This window comes from Lygodium microphyllum, chromosome 4 (assembly GCF_053477565.2).
Source record: "Lygodium microphyllum isolate KBCC chromosome 4, Lygodium_microphyllum_v1.1.10, whole genome shotgun sequence".
NCBI classification, from domain to species: domain Eukaryota; kingdom Viridiplantae; phylum Streptophyta; class Polypodiopsida; order Schizaeales; family Lygodiaceae; genus Lygodium; species Lygodium microphyllum.
Window position 1 is genome coordinate 83228962 of NC_141138.1, and position 19797 is coordinate 83248758.

At 41.0% G+C, this 19797-nt stretch overlaps 1 pseudogene; it reads left to right on the forward strand.

Moving 5' to 3' along the window:
* Positions 1-8945: 8945 nt before the first annotated feature.
* On the forward strand, positions 8946-9912 carry LOC148037243 (uncharacterized; annotated as a pseudogene).
* The last annotated feature ends 9885 nt before the right edge of the window (positions 9913-19797 follow it).

The window sequence follows — 19797 nt, forward strand, 5'->3', positions numbered from 1 at the left end:
TGTCAAGACCCACAGACCGCTTATTGCTTCAAGCGTTTCAAGCGAGCTTTAATGGCTATCTCTCACCTAGCCGACGCACCGTCGATCCTACGAGTGTAGTGAGCTTACCTTGATGCTAATGTGAGTAGCCTCCTCTCTTGCACACCTCGGTAGATTCATGATTCTCGATGCTAGCTCAAGCATCCTCAAGCCTCCTCCATCTCCAAGCTCCATCCTCCATAGCCGTGCGCCCAAGAGAAGAGAAGAGAAGAGAAGAGAAGAGAAGAAGAGAAGAGGAGATGGTGAAGAGCTTCACCCTCTTGATCCCTCACTCCCACACACTCTCACACTCCCTCTCTCAAGAGCACACACAAGCAAGAAGGAGAGAAGAAGAGAAGAACAGACAAACCATACTCAAGGAGCGACGGAGAAAACTAGTGGAAGAAGGCAGAAGCCAGATGCAAGCCAAACCAGTCATGCGGCCATCCGCATCCCTCCCACTATGCCCTGATGACCTCCCAATGCAATTCCACGTAGAGCTGGTGATCTGGGAATGGCAGAAAATAAAAAAGGACTCTCTTTCTTTCAGTTTCCTTATACCTAACAGCCTGAGAAGGATCCTGCTGATTAAAGTAATGGATGAGGTGATCGCAGCTGGCAGCTGACTGGGCCAAAAATGGCTGGAAGATAGGGCAAAGATCCCCACTCTGTGGGGCACGGAGGAAGCAAAGTTTTGGCAAGACAAAGTGTTCGAGGTGCCACACATTGTAAGGGGTTACAACTGTCAACCTCTCTGGAGAAGGCGAATATGCGATATTAAGATGCTCCCCTGGATGGCATTTTGCAACACCCTACCCTACGAGAGGAACGACCCCACATTCATGGCATATCCTCATAGGGTAGGTATGGATTTTGTTGCCACCCTCCATGGGCGGCATGACTTCCCCATCATCTACAACTCCAACGCCACCTCCTTCAAGAATGCCCTCCTTTTTGATTTAGGAAGCCTAACTGACTCCATGACGCGCTTCCTCGCAGACTTCTCCTCCTGTCCGGATCCCGCCTTTATAACTACATGTAACTACCTTAGGTTTCTTAAGCTATTACTCAAGCAAGATCCAACACTGCAGGAGAATGGCTTGCCCCCCTCTGTTTTGATCGCAATGCTATTGATAGCTGCCCTATGGCATGCTTAATGATGAGAGCTAGCCTACTCCCCTTCTTTTGCCTAGCTCTCCTAGAGGACATGAGTGATAGCCAATTTACTGGGTGTAATCACCCTTTCCTCTCCACCACCTCTCTCCACGTCCACATGAACCTGAAAGGATACATGCAAAGCCACCAATTTTTGCGCAAATCCATCTGCCCTCCTTTCCCCCCTTATTCAGATGAAGAGGATTAGGCCTGGCTGTCATTCATTCCACTACTGTAATTTAAAAAAAAAAGCGAAGAAAACAACAGCAATAAAAACACTGACTGGGCAACATCACCCACTTACAGAACCACTTACCACCACAAAAAGCACGATCACTGCACCTAGGGGTTCTTAAGTTAGGCGTGTCTAGTGGCTTCGGTCGGCTGGCTCCACTCCCAATCCCCTAGCCCTTTTTGCTCCCCCACTTCACGCTTAGGGCACATCAAGGGCAAGACATACCTAGGGAGGTAACACTCACCTATGGTTAGACCTGTCACCCTGAGCCACTTGCACCACACCCCCCTTGGCACAAATGGGGTCCTCAAGTGTGGGATATCGCCCAGGCTCGCCTGTGCTTAGACCCACCTCCCCATTCCACTAGCACGAGCACAATACACTAACACGCTGAGGTAAGCACTTCCCTTAGGAATAGCACCGCACCTTCTCCTTCCAAACATCAGAGAGCAACAAACCACCGACTTCTGAGGCCCCGTCAACCACGCAATGCCCGTTTGGCTCCTCTGACAAAAAATTTCACAGCTCCTACAAGCACCTAAGTCTCCAAGTGGCCCTCACCATTCCACCACTTGGCCAATTGCCTGCCAACCTACAACAACACAGAAGTGCCATGGGACTGGTACCCGTTTAGGAGGGGGGTAATGTTAACCCCAAGTTGAGATGGCCCCAGGTTGGGATGGCGGAAAAAGGAAAAAAAAAGTAGAAAACAAACATGGAAAAAGAGCAAAGACACGCAGGCGACCTCCAAAACCAGGGGAAAAAAGCACAGTTTTAAATGAAGGGCGTCTCAAAAAACTCGAAAAACTCTTGTGAAAGAGCGCCAGGCTTCCTCCTGTGCCAATTGTAAAATATTAGATGGGTGTAGGCTAGAGGCATAAGGCTAGAAGAGGGAAATGGAAAAAAGACCTTGCCACAAGGGCGGGTCATGTAAAAAAGGGATGGGTGTCCATGGGATTTTAGGGTTTGTATATATAAAGTTCAAAAAGTGAATGAGAGCTCATTCTTTTGGTGTGTGGCAACAAGAGTCTTCTTCTTCTTCTCTTCTCCTCATCTTCTTGCTTGTGTGTGCTCTTGAGAGAGGGAGTATGAGAGTGTGAGGGAGTGAGTGTGTGAGAGTGAGGGATCAAGAGGGTGAAGCTCTTCACCATCTCCTCTTCTCTTCTTCTCTTCTCTTCTCTTTTCTTGCGCGCGCAGCTATGGAGGATGGAGCTTGGAGACGGAGGAGGCTTGAGGATACTTGATCTCGTATCTAGGATTGTGGAGCTACCAGAGTGCGTGAGAGAGGAGGAAACTCATATCGGCATCAAGGTAAGCTCTCGGGGGGGTCACTTATGAACATATGTATGTACGGCACATCGGCTAGGTGAGAGATAGCCATTAGAGCTCACTTGGAATGCTTGAAACAATAAGCAGTCCGTGGGTCTTGGCGGTTGAGCGAAAGCTCCCATAGTGAATTCCTCGAGTATATTTTCAAATTCTCTCTATGATAAATCAAATATCTTTGCACACACTTGACCTTATTATCCAATTCTTTAGTGCACAAGGATGGTATGAAGGGGCCTTCAAGCTCGGGCCAACATTTCCAATTGCCTTCACCATGTCAAGAAAGTAAGGACTCCTCATCTTCCAATGAGGAATATCCTCTACATAAACGAACTGACGATGAAGGGAAATTGATACCTCTTTCCTTGCTTGTATATTCCAATTTTGAAACAAGGGGACTTCCTTAGCATTAGCTTTTGTTTTTTATGAATCATTCCATGTGCATCACTAGCTTGAGAGGAACAAGCAACCACATGGGCAATAACACTTCTTGATGCATCTCCCAAATCGGAAACCTTTACATCCAATGCATCATGTGAACTCATGGAAGCACTTACATGTAATCTACGAATTACATCTTTTACATCTTGTAGTGCACTAGAGCATTTATTAAACCCAAATCCCTTCAGCCCTAATATGTGGGCACAAATATGAGTGGGGCCACCATTCCATGTGTGGGAAAAGTGCAAGAAACATTGATGAAAACTACTGAATATAGGTTGCTAGGAAAAAAACATTGAATTGGGATAGTCGTGGGGTTTTTAATTTATGCCTTAGAAAAAACCAAGTATGAAATTTCATTTCATACCTTTTCATACCAAACATCTTTAGGCATCTAGTATGACCAATCATATGTGCCTGAATCCAATCATGATGATAGTCGTTTTCATAGATGAAAGGTTACTTACATTGAAATGGCACATAAGATCCAAAACATATGATAATCTAAGATTATACTACATAAAAGAGTCAAGAAGCATCAAGTTGCAACTATAGTGGACAAAATATGGCAGCTTAGAATTTGAAAGTCTCTCAAAGTAACCATTGGGTCATGCATGGCTGCCACTAGCAACAAGACTATCCACGAGACTATAATCCACACTGTCCAAGAAAGCCATATCATCATCAAAATTAGCATTTGTAAGCTCCAAAGCATCCTGAACATCAGCCACATTTATAGGCATAGGTGTCTCCCCATCCTCATCATTTGAGGACTCTTCTTCATTAAGAGCTATAAATTTTTTTGCCTTGAGGGAAGCCACATTTGCAAGCAAGCACAAGTTTGCACTCACAAATATTAAGTCATTCACTTGTTTTGTCCCAAATCTATTCCTCTTTTTAGATGCAACATGCCCAAATACACTGCATAGTTGCTCAATGGGAGAGGAGCTTGCACCTTGAGACAAAATCCACATTGCTGATGTTTGAAGCTCAGGTATACGTGCTCCATAATCTTTCCCACACAAGGTAGCCCCAATCTTAAACTGATCTATTTGTGCATCAACTAATCCAAACCTTCCCAATTCATTTCTATAAAAAGCCAACATCAATGGGAACCAACCTAGAGAGCACTATGTCCAACCATGCATCACCTCATCATCTTTCTCTTGACCACACCCTTGGAACTTTGGATCCAATAAATATGCTGTTGCATGCATAGGGGAGTGATAAGCATTCCATGTTGCTTTACATAAATCTCAAACATCTTGATACTTTGCATCATCAAGCTGTCTTGGCTTCTCAATTATGCAATCTTCCCCCTCATAAACCTTTCCAATGCATAGGCATTGTCCATCTACAATTCGCATCAAAGGCATGATTGGTTTCATGATAGTATTGATGCTTTTCAATTCATTCCAAAATGCATGGCCTTCTATGATGTTTTGCACTACTATACTAGCCCTTGATCTAGAAATAGCCCATCCCATCCACTCATTACTTACCGCCAATCACTTTAGGGGTAAGCTTACCTTCTTAAGTCTCTTTGTCATGAGAAAGTTATAGCCAAAGCACGTATGAGATTGCTTCAAGAGATCTTTTTTAGGTGATCTCTTGCAAAACTCACTACAAATAAATTGATGGGTTTGGATGAAAGTGATTATGTCCTTGCCCTTTTGGATGAAGGGGTCAATCCATGACAAGCTACCAATTTCTTTCAACAAATTTCTCAAACAATGAGCAAAGCATGGGTTGAATACGATGTGTGGGTATCTCTCCCCACGTCTCATACCTATTGACCTATTTGTTGCCTCACCATCAGCAATGAAGTAGATTACATTTTTAGCCCCATATTTTTCAACACCTTTAGCCCATTCCTCCAGAAGCTAATCTTTAGTTTTTCTTGTTCTTCAAGCATCATGCAAGGAAATGAATCTCATCTTTCCTTGGGAATAAGCAACCATCCCATTGATGGACCATTTTTTAGGATCGCTCTACCCTTTTGCTATCAAAGAGACACCATTCTTCACTAAACTTTCTTGCACATTAGAAAACCAATGATGGCACATCATTCTCAAACAACTCAATGAAGACACAAAGAACATCCACAATTTTCTCTTTAAAATCCACAAAATTTTCAAATCCAAAATTCTCAAAACATTCCATAGTGTCAATGCAAAACATATCATCACCCACAACAATCCACATAACCCTCCCATCCTCCCAAAAGGGAAACATCTCAGATGATACCTCCTGATCAGAATCGCTTTCTGAACTCTCTTTCTCACTATCATCCTTGGCATCAGAGCTATCACTCTCTTCCTCATCATATTCTTCTTCACTGTCATCCTCATTTATAAATTCCTTTCTTGAAGGCATGTCAAATTTCTTTACTACTCCCCTTCAATCATAAATTGTTATGAATCCTTTTCTCCAATCTTGTATTGCTCTTGCTTTCTAAGCTAAGATCTACCCAATATAAGAGGAAAAGCTCCCAACCCTGCTGGCATAACATGGCAATCAATTTTCATAGACACTCCATAAACCTTCACTTCCAAATTCTGAATGATACCTAAGCACCTCACTTTAGCATGATTAGCAAGCTGGATTCGAGACTTTGACCCTTCAACAATTCGAAGTCCAAACTGCTCTACACAAGCTTGAGTAATCACACTGATTTGTGCTCCTCCATCAATATATGCTTCACCTATGTTTTGATTCTTATGCCAAGCATCAACAATAGGACAAATAACACGCAATTCTTCTACACTCAAAACTCTCATAGTTCCTTGCTTTTTTTCCTTGAACTTTGGATTCACTAATTTCTTCCACTATCCTCTCATCTTAAGGCACAAACCCATCAACTCAGTAAAATATATATCTATTTTCTTACCCATCATATCCCTTTTAAGGTCATTGTCACTCTCTCCTTTCCCCAATGGAATATCTGTAGCATGATAATGTTTTCTAGATGCTCTCAATTTATATTCTTCTCTCTTCTCTCTCTTTTCTCCTCTCTTTGTTTTTCTTCCTCTTTTCTCACTAGCTTTACTAGTTTCAGGCTCATCTCTCTCAGTATCTCTCCTTCTTTTTATTGCATGCATTACATCAATAGTTTTCTTTTCCTCTTTTTGATTTTCTAGAAGAATATACCTAATGGCACTTTTCCCTTTCTCCTCTTTAGTCAACCTAAGATCTTGAGATGTAGGATCATTTTTTATATCTATCCCAAAATCATTGTGTTTGTCAGGCAAGTTTTGAGGTAAAGGATACATATCCCCTCTTGCTATAGGCAGATAACGACAATTTGTTCTTACATGACCTAACTCTCCATGGGAAAAACAAGTCACCATTGGTCTTAAAAAATATCCTCTCCCAATTTCTCCCCCTCCATTTCCTAAATTTTCCTGACTAGTTTGTCCTACAGGTCCTCCTCTTCCTCTTCCCCAAGGTCTTCCTCTCAAAGCTTCTAATCTCATGTTTTGCATTTGACCTAACAAATGATCTTCAACCTCCGGTGCTAATTGAGCATTTTTTCTTGTTAAAATCTGAAAGTTTTGTCCATCTCCTTGCCAATTTTGATATCTAGTTTCAACATTAGATGTTCTAATAAATGACTCTCTCTTTCTATTTTTCTCAAATTTTCTCTCCTTTTCTATTATTACAGCTTTCTCAAAAGTGCTTGGTTCCTTAATTTCCAATTTTGTTCTCACCTCTCCCTGTAAATTTTCAACAGAATGTTTTATTTTTAACATTTTTAGCGCTCTCTCTCTTGGGCCTAAAGATGCATAATGATGATCCCAAAGGCTTGTGTACTGTAAAGCCAAAAATTCTATGGTATGGTCTTCTTTTTTTGGCAAGTTTCTATTTTTCTCCAATGGTCTCTGGAAGTTTCAGTTTCCTTAAAATAGTCAAGAAATGCTTGCTTGGTTACTTCATATTCTATAGGAACACGAGGATTTCTCAATCTGAGAGTCTTCTCATAATCCTCAAACCAATTTCGACCTTCATCCAACAACTGAAATTTCAGAATTTGGAGTTTCAGGGTTGTGAGTCACTTATTCAATATGGATAATACATCCAAGGTTCAATATTTTGAGGAAATGTTGAGGATCCTCACCTTTTCTTCCATAAAATTCAGAAAATGAACTGGCCATGGGAAAGAACAAGAAATTTATCCACAGATCATGAACAAAGTCAACTTTTTCGGCACTCCCTAGGGGGCACCAAAAAAGAGATGTTTTTTTTCGCGAGCAGTGATTGAGAGCAAGCCTCACTCACAACCTGATAACGAGACGTTAAGGAGTGCCGGATAGGATATCGACTTTGTTGATGGACAACACAAACACGAAAAATTTAAGCTACACACAAAACTCAACGACCAACAATGCCTCTCCTAGCTCAAAAACATCAAAAACACATTCCAAGTAGAGCATCACACGCACCAGCTTGTGCAATGTTCGAAAGCAGAAACTTCAGAAAAAATCAATTGTATTATATTCTCGTACCTCATCAAACCTTGTTACAACACTTGACACTTCAGCATTCGAGTTCTTGGTCACTTCGATCAGCACAACAAGACTCCACACTCTTGCATGCGACCCTCCCCTCTTCTTACACAAGTTTCAAGTTGAATGCTAAGGTAGGGCAAGGGCCCCTTTTCCTTCTTAGACTAAGTGTTCTCCTTTTATAGTTTTTCTTGTGTCTGCACATCTTGTTGAGCTTTTAAAGCTTTTAGCTTTTCAATTTCGTTAAAGCCTCTTCAAATAAGCTTTATAAGCTTAAACAATTTGACTTATTAAAAAAAACTCGTAAGCCGTTTCATTAAGCTGCTGCTCTCTATCGCCAACTTCACGCCGCCGACGTTTGCCAATCGCCATCTTTCTAAATTAGCATTCTCTGATTGTGAACGATCTTCATCTCGATAATGAATCAATAATGCGCGTACGCTCGTGCAGAATTTGAAATCTGCCATGATGAGAATAAAGAAAGACAGTCGCCTTGCCTACGTTTTCAGGAAGCTGCCACCTCCGCAAATTCAAAATACTAGTAGTACGATGAATCCGGCTTCATTGCACAGACGATCTTAGGAGCCTGATAGAAGTAATCTTTCAAGCACCCGCTCTCATTCATCCCTCTTGACTATCGTCACACAGAGACCCCTTGTCGTCAAGTAGCGCGTCTGGCTATTCATCCCCTCACACATAATTGGTTGCCAGCCAAAATAATGAAGAATTACCCTGCATCGAGCTGATTGTTTCACAAACTCTCCCTATTAGCCTCAACACACTGAAACTCCCTCTCCTCAGTGGTGGAGAGCTCCTCGAATAATTCCCATATGAGTGTCGTCTCCCATACACGTAGAGAACAATCCTTGTGCTTGTTGGCAATAAACAAATTACACATCATCATTATTATATTTAAAGCAGTTACACCACTAAATCACGAATAATCAAAAGGGCGCAACTGAAACTTTAGAGCCCTCACGATGGGTCGTGAGGCTCCTTCTTGTATATAGATTCACGCACACATCTAATACACACACAGAATTGTTCGCCTACAATAGAGTCTCTGTCTTCCTGTGTTTTCTACTCTAATATGATAAGTCTCTGAATCTATACATTATAATTGTGATGAATTCTGAAGATAACTATGTACAGTAGTTGTCAACATGGTATCATCGCTGACGACTACTGATTCTCTACTTTTGTAGCCCTCTTGCTTCTTGCTGTAGACTTAGCCTCTTGATTTGATCCAGACTTACCAAGGAGCCATGGCCGCAGCATCCACGTCTAGTTCTTTATCAAAATTTTACCAGATAGAAAAGCTTCAAGGCAGCAACTACCTTCCATGGAGCCTACACAACAAGATGATACTGGAGAAAGCAGGTATAAATTGGGACGTAACTGATGGCTCAGAACATGATCCTGCAAAACAACCTATTGCTCCTGGTGCTCAACCACTGAATGATGTGGAGAAAGCAGCATGGAAGAAGAAAGATCTCGAGGCCCAAACTAAGATTGTCCTACACCTCGGCGACTGTCAACTTCAACTGGTTCGAACTTTGGAAACTGCGCATGAAATGTGGGCGCTACTTAAGACACAGTATCAACAGATGAATGTGGTATCACGTGTCTTCCTACACAAGCAGCTGAATGACATTCAGATGGTTAACTATCCTACTGCAGAGGCCTTTCTTGAAGCCTGGCAATTTGCCAACGACAATCTTCTTATTGCGGGACTGCTCTTACCTGATGAGGTCCAAGTAAATATACTCCTTGCTGCTTTACTTGAAACATAGCAATCGTTTGTTTCCCAACATTCTAATACACCAAATTTACCATTAACTACCTTGATTGCTAACATAAGGCAAGAGGATCAAATCGGCAATAAGGGAAGGAGCATTCCAATATCCATAGGCAATCCTCCAACTATCCCTCTTGCCATGCTCGCTGGAGGATCTCGATCTCTTCCCTGTTTCCGCTCAAGGCAATTTAGCTCATGCCAATCACATCTAATCAATCCAACAAGCCCACAATCTCGCACATCCTTCTTCTCTCGTTCATCACGCAATTCGATGCAGCCTCAATTCAATCCCTCTCGCTTTTGCAATCTAGTGCAAGCCTTAACCTCTGCCAACTCTGTCCCAACCTGTACTTATTGTCATCGTCGAGGTCATACAGAGCGGCAATGTCGCACTAAAAGGCGTCAACATCGCAACTCCCAAAATAGGCGCCTAAATGCGAATATGGCTTATCAAGCTAATGATTTGATCGAGGATCTTTCCTCAATGCATCTCTATGCTGCTATAGCTACACAACCTAGTGATACCAATGTTTGGTATCTTAATACTGGTGCCACACACCATATGACAGGAACCCAAGAATGGCTCCATGATTACCATCAAGTCACCTTACCACTTGAGGTTTGTCTTGGTGATGATTTTCTTTATCAAGCTGCGGGAAATGGGTCTCTCCATTTGTGGCTACCAAATGGTACAAATACTGTGGTTACCAATGTCTATTACATTCCTGGTTTAGCCAAAAACCTTCTTTCAGTCAATGAGCTGACAAGCCATGGCACTTCTGTGGAATTCTAGCACAACTACTGTGTCATAAAGACACCTTCTACTTCAAGTGTTCCTACACACCTCATCTGCCCAAAGAAAGGGTGCTTATATCCTCTTGGGATGTCTGTTATTCGCCCTCCAATGGAGATGTATGTTACTACCGGCTCTGAAGCCGAGGAAACTCTACGATGGCATTACCCCTTGGGCCATCCGCATGTTCAAGCCATGCACATTCTACAAACACATAAGATGGTGATGGGTTTTAACCCAAAACTGAGCCATATATCGCAGTGTGAGGCGTGTATCTTTGGCAAAATGACACGCAGCAAGTTTCCCAGATCCAAAAGTAAGAGTAAAGACCTTTTGGACTTGGTCCACTCAGATTTATGTGGGCCCTTGCCAACTACTTCGATTACAGGGTCTACTTACATTCTTATTTTCATTGATGACTGGTTCGAGTACACCATTTTGTACTTCCTAAAACAGAAATCTGTGGTGCTGACTTGTTTTCAACACTACAAATCTTTTGTGGAACGGCAACTTAACAAGTCTCTTCGTAGTCTTCGAACCGATAATGGTGGCGAGTATGTTTCGCACGCTTTTCAATCCTATTGTTCTGATGAGGGCATTCTCCATCAATTCATTGTTCTCTACTTACCACAACAAAAGGTGTAGCCGAGAGAAAGAATCACACCTTGCTCAATGCGGTGCGGGCTATGCTTCAAACTATAGGTGTCTTTGAATTTTTCTGGGAAGAAGCTGCTGCTACAGCTTGTTACGTCCAGAATAGGATCCCTACTCATACTCTTTCCAATGTTACTCCCTATGAGCTCTGGACTGGTGACAAGCCCGATCTTTCACATCTCTGAATCTTTGGCACACCTTGCTATTCCCTCATTCCTGCTGAGAAACATGATAAGCTCTCTTCCCATGCTGAATGAGGAATTCTTGTTGGCTACGGTGATCGTTTTGGCATAAAGGGCTATCGTGTTTATCATCTTGACACAAAGAAATTCTCCTTTAGTCGAGATCTCCTTTTTCAAGAGGATTTGCTGATTACAACTCCTACTCCTTCAGCAGATACCTTTCAACCATCTCTTGGAGCGTCTCTTCCTTTAGGTGCTAACTCATCAATCATTGCCGGCCCTTCATGGAGCTGTTTTGAAATTGTGTCTACATCCCAACCACTTAGTCCTCCTGTTGGTCAACCTCCTCCACCACCTGCTGTTCTTGGTGCCCCAATTGTTGGTGGACAGCTGCCAGTCACGCCAGCTCAACTTGATATGCATTCACGTGCATCTTTGCACACTTCTGCTACTTCGATTGTTGACAAACAACCGAGCATACCTATGGCAGAAGATTCTCATGGAGCTGTCCCAGTGACAATTGCTACTACGCCAGTGGTGCCCTCATCCTCCACACGTGTTCCTCGAAATCGCTTTACACGTATTAACTATGAATCTCCTATTTTTCAACCTTCACATACTTTTGGGTCCTCACCATTCCCCTCTCGAAATGCTCATCAAGCATCTACATCTCATGCGCCAGTTTGGCATCTAAGCCCTCCTTCATCATCCTCATCGCTTGAGTCTTCTCCCATCAAGACACAGAGTCTTCATGATAATCTTGGTAATCTGAACCTTGCCTCAGCTCGGCCCTTTTCCTCCTCACCGGATCTTGCTGCTTACACCCTTCCTCTTGAGGGTACTCTTAGTGTTACTATTGCTCTTGCTTCTCCTGATTCTCCTCTTTGGCGTGCCGCAATGGAAGCTGAAATGGCCTCTCTACTTCACAATAACACCTGGGACTTGGTCCCTCTTCCTCTGCATCGCAAACCAATCACTTGCAAATGGCTTCTTCGGAGAAAGGACCACCATGATGGCTCTATTCACTACAACAAAAAGGCTTCTTAGACACACTTTTAGATGCAATTTTTGAATTGAGAGAAAATCGTACGGGCTCATCTATCCACCCGTCTATTTGTGTGTCTACAAACTTGCTTCTATAGTCGCATGTATGAAGAAATTTACACGCAAAAATAGACGTGCAATAGACGCGTGAATACAAGTGCATAAAAAAACCAAAATTATTATTTATTTAATTTCTTTTGTGCATCTACCAGCGTGTCTAGATGGAAAATTAGACGGGCATATAGACACGCCCATAGACGCGCTTTTACAAGCACTGATAGACACGAACACAAAACAAAAAATCTCATTTTTAAAAAAAGATACTTAATTTCTTTTTTTAAATTTGAATTATGTAGCGTGTGTATGAGCGCGTGTACTCTGCATTTTACACGTGTTTATAAACACTCATTTTCTGCAATTTAGACGCGAAAAACAGAATTGAAAAAAAAAAACCCTCCCATACATCAAATTGTGCATTTGGGAAAAACACAATGGATCTGAAAGCACGAGAATTGAAAACAAAAATCCATGTATTCATTATAGATAAAATGCATTTACATGGGGAGTTTAAGTGCTTGTGACCTAAAGCGTGGCCGCAAGCAGTAGGCTCAAAGATGGATAATAGATATACAAGAAAACAAGGCCATAGAGGAGGTATGGTGCTCCTCTACGAATCTGAAGAAGAAACATCTTCGCTAGCACCACCATGGCTACTAGCATCGCTATCCCCCTCCTCGCTATGCTCCACATCGGGGTTCGCCTACACACAAAAAAGATCAAGGTTGCTTACGTACAATTGCAAATAAAAAGTTATAATTAGCTATACTTTTAATAGGAAAGTAAGAAAAACATACCTCCTCTGGCTGTCGAATCCTCATAGCCCGGTTGTATTGCTCCTCAGTGATGAGACTCTCCTCATAGAAGTGAAGCCATGTGGCTGCACGGTTATGGCCTCTATGGTAACCGACCTCTCTAGGAGTAGGTATCCTACCAACGATAGTAGTTTGCAAAACAATTATAATATATACAAACAATTATGAGACACAATGTATTAGAACAAATTATATAAAGAATTGAAAGAAATATAAATGTTAAAAAACTAGAAATCAAAATATACTTACAAACTCTGCCTCCCATGACTCTCTGCCCCGATCCGTAATGCAACGATCCCATGGTTTCCATTTGGATGTGTCGCGTCTCTGCGTGCTGGCGACTCTTCACTTTCTCTGCTGCTTTCTTCTTGGCTTTCTTCCACTCTATGCGGTGCCAAATAGGTGGTTGGCTATAGGCTCCATGCCCCTCCTCCTGTCTCCGCAGTGACTCCCTGGCGCGTGTTATGAGGTGGGATCTTTTGTTGTGAAGCAAATCCCTTACTTTTGTGCGTCCCCAATCATCCGAGAATCGCTAACCCTAAGGATTTGGGTACCTCCTATGGACTAGCCTCAACACCTCCTGCCACAAGCCGCTTTTCTGATTCTTGAAGTAAATGAAACAATCTTTATGCATCGCATGTACGACGCTCCTCATGTACGCCATTACATTCCTTCCTTCATCATCATGGAAGATGCCACCAGTATTTGTAACTCTATAGTGTGTTTGGTGTGGCGGGTGGTGGCGCTTCTTCCTTCTCCTTCTTCCTCTCCTTGGTGAGTTACTCTCCCTTGATGCTTGCTTGTTGCTTGTTGTCTCCTTCCTTTGCTTCTTCTTCCTCTTGTTCTCCTCTCTCTTGTTCTCTCTTTCTTCCTCTCCTTGGCTTTCCTTTTCTCCCTCTTTTCTCTTTGAAGTGAAAGAAGAGGTGAGTCATGAGGAGGTGAGGCATGAAGAGACTGCATGTCGGCTAAACTTGAGCTTCAGAACGCGCAAAAAACGCAGGAAAGGAAAGGCGCAGTTTGAAAAGAAATGATTCAAGTATCTTTTGAATTTTGACGTTTGCGTCTATCTTCGCGTGTATATGCGCATCTAAGTTTAGGTAAACGCACTCATAGACACGAAGTTAGACGCATAGGTAAACACATATTTAGACGTGTAGGTAAACGCAGATATAGACACGCATTTAGCTTTTATCATGAATTTTTGTTTTTAAGGTAAGTTTTGATAGTAAGTTCTTATCATAAGTTTTTATGTATTTATGATAAGTTTTGTGTATTTAAAATTGATATCTTAGAATAATTAATACGCCAGCTTGAAGTTTTTATGTAAACATATGAATAACAAATTTGATGTTGTCATGAATTAGGTTTAATCATGTCGTCGTCATCACCTAGTGCGGTGCATGCTGATGAGTCAACGAGCACATCCTCAAGTGAGGATGAAACATTATGTCTTCATAATCGAGATGCATGGCAACGACGAAAAATTAAATGCATGTGTGATCGTTGTCGAGGGTGTATTTTTCGAGCACGTCAAGTTACAATGTCACACCTCAACATGTATGGAGAATGGGACCGAGAAAAATCACCGGTATTCATTGTTATTTTTTAACACTAAGATTTCTAGTCTATGTTACTCAATATATATCAACGTACATGAAACTCCCTTTTGTGATTGAGCAGGATGCGGTGCCACATCCTCAGATGCTCCCTCCCAGGCATCGAGAGGCTGCAAAATGTCGACGCGAGGAGGCAGAGTCTTCAAGAAGAGTGGAGACTGACGACCATGATAGTAATCCTCATAAAATGCCCCATCAAGTTGTAGAGGATGAGATTTTGGACAACATGGTACACTATCTATTTTCGCAACCGGTTCAGGGAGAAGGTCACTCTATAAAGCCAGATGATCCACTATACGTAGCGTCATCTACTCCGTTGTATGAAGGTTATACGTACTCCATTCTTCGTGCGTCCCTCGAGATACTTAACTTGCAAACAATTTATGGATGGCGTAACGTTAGTTTGAATGCGTTATTGAAGTAGGTATCAATTCAGTTTGGCTTATGAATCATAATATTAATTGTTCTATTTTGAAATTAGACACAAATATATGTTGGTGGTTTTTTAATTCACTTTTAAAAATATATGTAGGTTATTATCACAAATTCTTCCAAAAGGAAACAAATTGCCAACTAAGAGAGAGCAAGCAAGACATTACTTGACATCTCTGGGAGGCCTCGATTATGTCAAGATCCATGCATGTGTCAATGATTGTGTCTTATTTCGTGGGATTCATGAGTTTGCACAAGAGTGTCCTGTTTGTGGCGAATCAGAATACGAAGTGGAGATGAAGTCAATGGATGTGCCTCGTAAGGTTTTGCGACATTTTCCGATTGTTTCACGTATTCAACTTATGTTCAAGTGTAAGTCTATTAGAAAGCTCATGTCATGGCATGCTAGTCATCATTCAAGTGATGGAAAATGGAGAATCCCTACAGACACACCGGCATGGCAACATATAGATAATTTGTGGCCCGTTTTCAAAGAAGAGCCAAGAAATTTGAGATTTGGTTTAGGTATGGATGGAATCAATCCATTTGGCATCAAAAGCACATCATACAGTGTATGGCCAGTGGTATTGGTGAACTATAATATTCCTCCATCCATGGTAATTAAAAAGGGACATGTAATGTTGTCCCTTCTGATTCCTGGAAAGCACAAGGTAAAAAACATGGACATTTACTTAGAGCCTTTGATTGAAGAGTTAGAAATGTTATGGGAAGGTATTGAGGTGCAAGATACAAGCGCATCTGCATCCTCTAGAGATTTCACGTTGAAGGCCATGTTGTTGTGGACCATGCATGACTTTCCAAGATACGGAGAGTGTTCAGGTACATGTATATAACTCTATATTTGAAATTCAAGACTTGAATCAATTGCATTTTATTAATTCACTTGTTTGTTCAGGTTTAACCACATCAGGATATCATGCATGTCCTATTTGCGGTCCCTCTCTAGTTTCCTCTAGGTCGGCACGTTTAAAGAAGGTTATCTATGACAATCATCATCGATTTCTTCCTATTGACCATCCCAAATATGTTCTCTCTACTAATGAAATGACTCCACAATCTCTAACCATTCGAGATTGGAAGGAGAGATGGATTAATGCCGACAGCCACCCTCCACTTGGCATGAGTCGGTAAGAAGTGTATTTCTCTCGATTGACTTTAAAGTATTTAGCATGATGAATTGTTTACATAATATATTGTTTGTTTGTTAGGTTCTCTATATTTTTTCGTCTTTCGTATTGGACTGAACTCAAGATCGACCCCATGCACATATTCAAAAATGTTGTATCTACATTATGGGATCACTTGATAGGGGCTCGTGATTCAGTCAATGTAAGGGAGGATTTACGTAACATTGGTCGCATGAGACGAGCCTGGCCACGCATTGGACCCAGAGGAAAGATTGAGCTACCCCATGCACCTTGGATGTTGTCAAAGAACGAGGAAAAAATAGTGAAGGAACAAATATGTAGCTTTCAAACACCCATAGGATGTATAAGATGTCTCAAGGGAGCCTTCATAAAGAAAAAGAAAAGAGGTGTGGAGCAACTATCTGGTTTGAAGTCCCAAAATTGGCACAAAATGATTCAAGTAAGGGTATCTCTAACCATGAATATAGTAATTAGTGGAGTAACTATGTGTAAACTTTGGAGTATGATGACTTTTTCCTCAACTAATCATTTGATCTATGAATATTGTTTACATTCAGTTCGTACTTCCTACTAGCATATCCCATTGTGTATCCAAAGATGAACGTGATATCATTTACAAGATGGGAGAGCTTGTGAGGTGTGTATTTGTTGAGGTGGTTTGTTTGGTGGAGGAAAATTTTCCTTGATCCATTTTGACTACTCAATTACATTTACTTGTACATTTGATTGATGAGATTGCACTTTGTGGGGCAGTTCATGTAAGGTGGATGCTTTTTCTTGAGCGTTCATGAAAACCTTGAAAGATTATGTGAGGCAAAAAGCATGGCCTGAGGGAAGCATGGGTGAGGGTTGGTCAGTGCAATCATCCCTTGTTTATATCTCTGAATATCTTGCTGAAGTGGACCTCTCTCAACCACGACTATGGAAAGATGATGAAGACTTGAGGATGACCTCTATAATACCTCAAGGAAAAGGAATGAATAAAGTGCTAAAAAAAGAAGAACTTTGTAAGTTAAATAGTTTTTGTGTGCTCAATAGTGATGTAATGAGCAAATGGGTGACACTATATAATGAAGCAAGGGCAAGAAGAAAAAGCGAAAGACAAGTATTTCGCACCAGATATGGACGTAATATCTCATTTCCAGATCATCTAAATGCGCTCCCACGTCATATTGATATAGATTGGTTACATGAGGAAATGGAGAGAATGGAAAAAGAGGAGAAAATTAATATATCTCAAGAAGAGTGGGAATACGCATGAGGTTGCTTATCAAAGGTGAGACATACTATCAATTAATTTGTTTCTATAAGTTATATTTTATATAAAAAATTGACATGTTTGATCTTAATCTTTTACTACTAGTGCACATTATTCAATGCTATTTGGTGTGAGGGTAAACATCTTCGAACTCAACGTATAGATGAAAAGAGAAATACCCAAGATTGTGGTGTCCTTGCTCACTTCGAGGATGCCAATGGTACCATGGAAGGTTATTGTGGCTTGATCCAAGATATTCTGAAGCTTGACTTCAAACGATTCTTTATATATGTACTGGATGTGAAGTGGTTTAAAGAAGTGGTAACCAATGGTGAGCATTGCACAATCAGACGTCATCCAAGTGGTTTTGTAATCATTGACTCTACAAAATTTCACCAAAACAAGAATGACACATTAGTACTACCTCAACAATGCGAGCAGGTATATATGCAAAAGCTAAATTTTTTATATGTATACATGTGATACATATACACAATATAATAAGTATTTAAGTTTCTTGTTTTTGTTTTTCAAATACAGGTTGTGTATCATCCAATGGTAAACAATAACCGATGGTGGTATGTCATCCCTATATCTAATCGTTCAAAACTAATATATGGTAATATTACTGATATAGAGATAGCAGATGACAATCCAACAATTAATGATGATGCACATGATGACACCATAATGGATGATATGCGTGATATAGTACAAGATGAACCTCGCAAGGGTGTTCAGGGAAACACAGAAGAGGACAATAATGTGATTGATGATATTGATGAAGTTATTGAGCAATATAGCAACACATCTGATAGTGGGATAGAATTATTTGTTTCGTTACCTCTTGGTAACATAGACCTAGAAGTAGATAGTTTAGCAAGGGCTGATCTTATTGAAGATGAGATGGATCATTCACTGTAACATTCTTAATTTGCTTAATGATTCAATGTGTATTCTTAATTCTATGGAAAATATCATGCACACACGTGCATACTTAAGAATCAATAGTCAAGTTTAAAGCTAAATTGAATTTCCCATAATAAAAAGGAAGTATTTTTTATCATCTTCAAGTAGAGAAATTACGAGATACATGCAATACTTGCTACTAATTGTATAATAAGGTTTTTGTCGCTTGCCACTAATTACTTATATTAAGCTTGTCAACAAGAGGAATTGCCATTCATTAGAGAGCAATGCAAAAATAATTATTAACTCTGGGTTTTTAATTATATTTAGTCCAATTTCAGGTGGTTAAATAATTATGCGTCTGAAGATGCGTCTATATTCGTGTCTATTTACACGGATATATAGACGCAAAATTTGCATCTATTTACACGCTCTTTTACATGCACATATAGACGCAATGATAGACGCGCCCGACTTTGCACATTTAACATGCGCATCTATGCCTCGTTTCTGTTGTGGTGATTGAGCGCTATAAGGCTCGCCTTGTTGCTCGTGGCTTCTCTCAACAGCCTAGCATCGACTACTTTGAGACATTCTCTTCTACATTATAGTTGGCCTCATTGCGTATACTCCTAGCTATCGGAGTACAATATGATCTAGAAATGCATCAGATGAATGTCGAAACAACCTTTCTAAGTTGAAGAAGAGATATGCATGGTTCAACCTCCTCACTTTGTTCACACTGACTATCCTGACTATGTTTATCATCTTTTACGGTCCCTGTATGGTCTAAAACAATGTCCTCGACAATGGAATGCTCGCTTTCACTCCTTTATGCAGTCCATTAACTTGCAACGACTCCACACTGATGTGTCCGTTTATATTTGCCACTTTGGATCCCACTTTGTTATCCTAGCCCTCTATGTGTATGACATTGTTTTGCTCGCAACCTCACTTCCATCCATGAACCAGATCAATAGGGAACTTACTGCTACATTTCGCATGAGTGATGGGGGGGAACTTAGTTACATTTTGGGCATGCAAGTATTTAGGCATCGACCAACACACATTATGCATCTCACTCAAGAAAAATTTGCAGAAGGTATAGTGAAGTTTAACACAAGTGTGCATAATCATTGTTGGACACCATTGCCACTTGTACGACAACAAACATATTCTCTACATAATGAAGACACGACACTTTGGGTGCATGATCCACTCTCTAAAGAATATAGGAGCATCTTGGGAAGCATTCGATATTTAGTCACATGCACTTGTCCAGATCTTGCCTTTGCATCTGGCATGCTTTCCCGCTATATGCACACTCCACGACATGAGCATCTCATGTTAGTGAAGTGACTGCTACAATACATAAACACAACACGTGCTT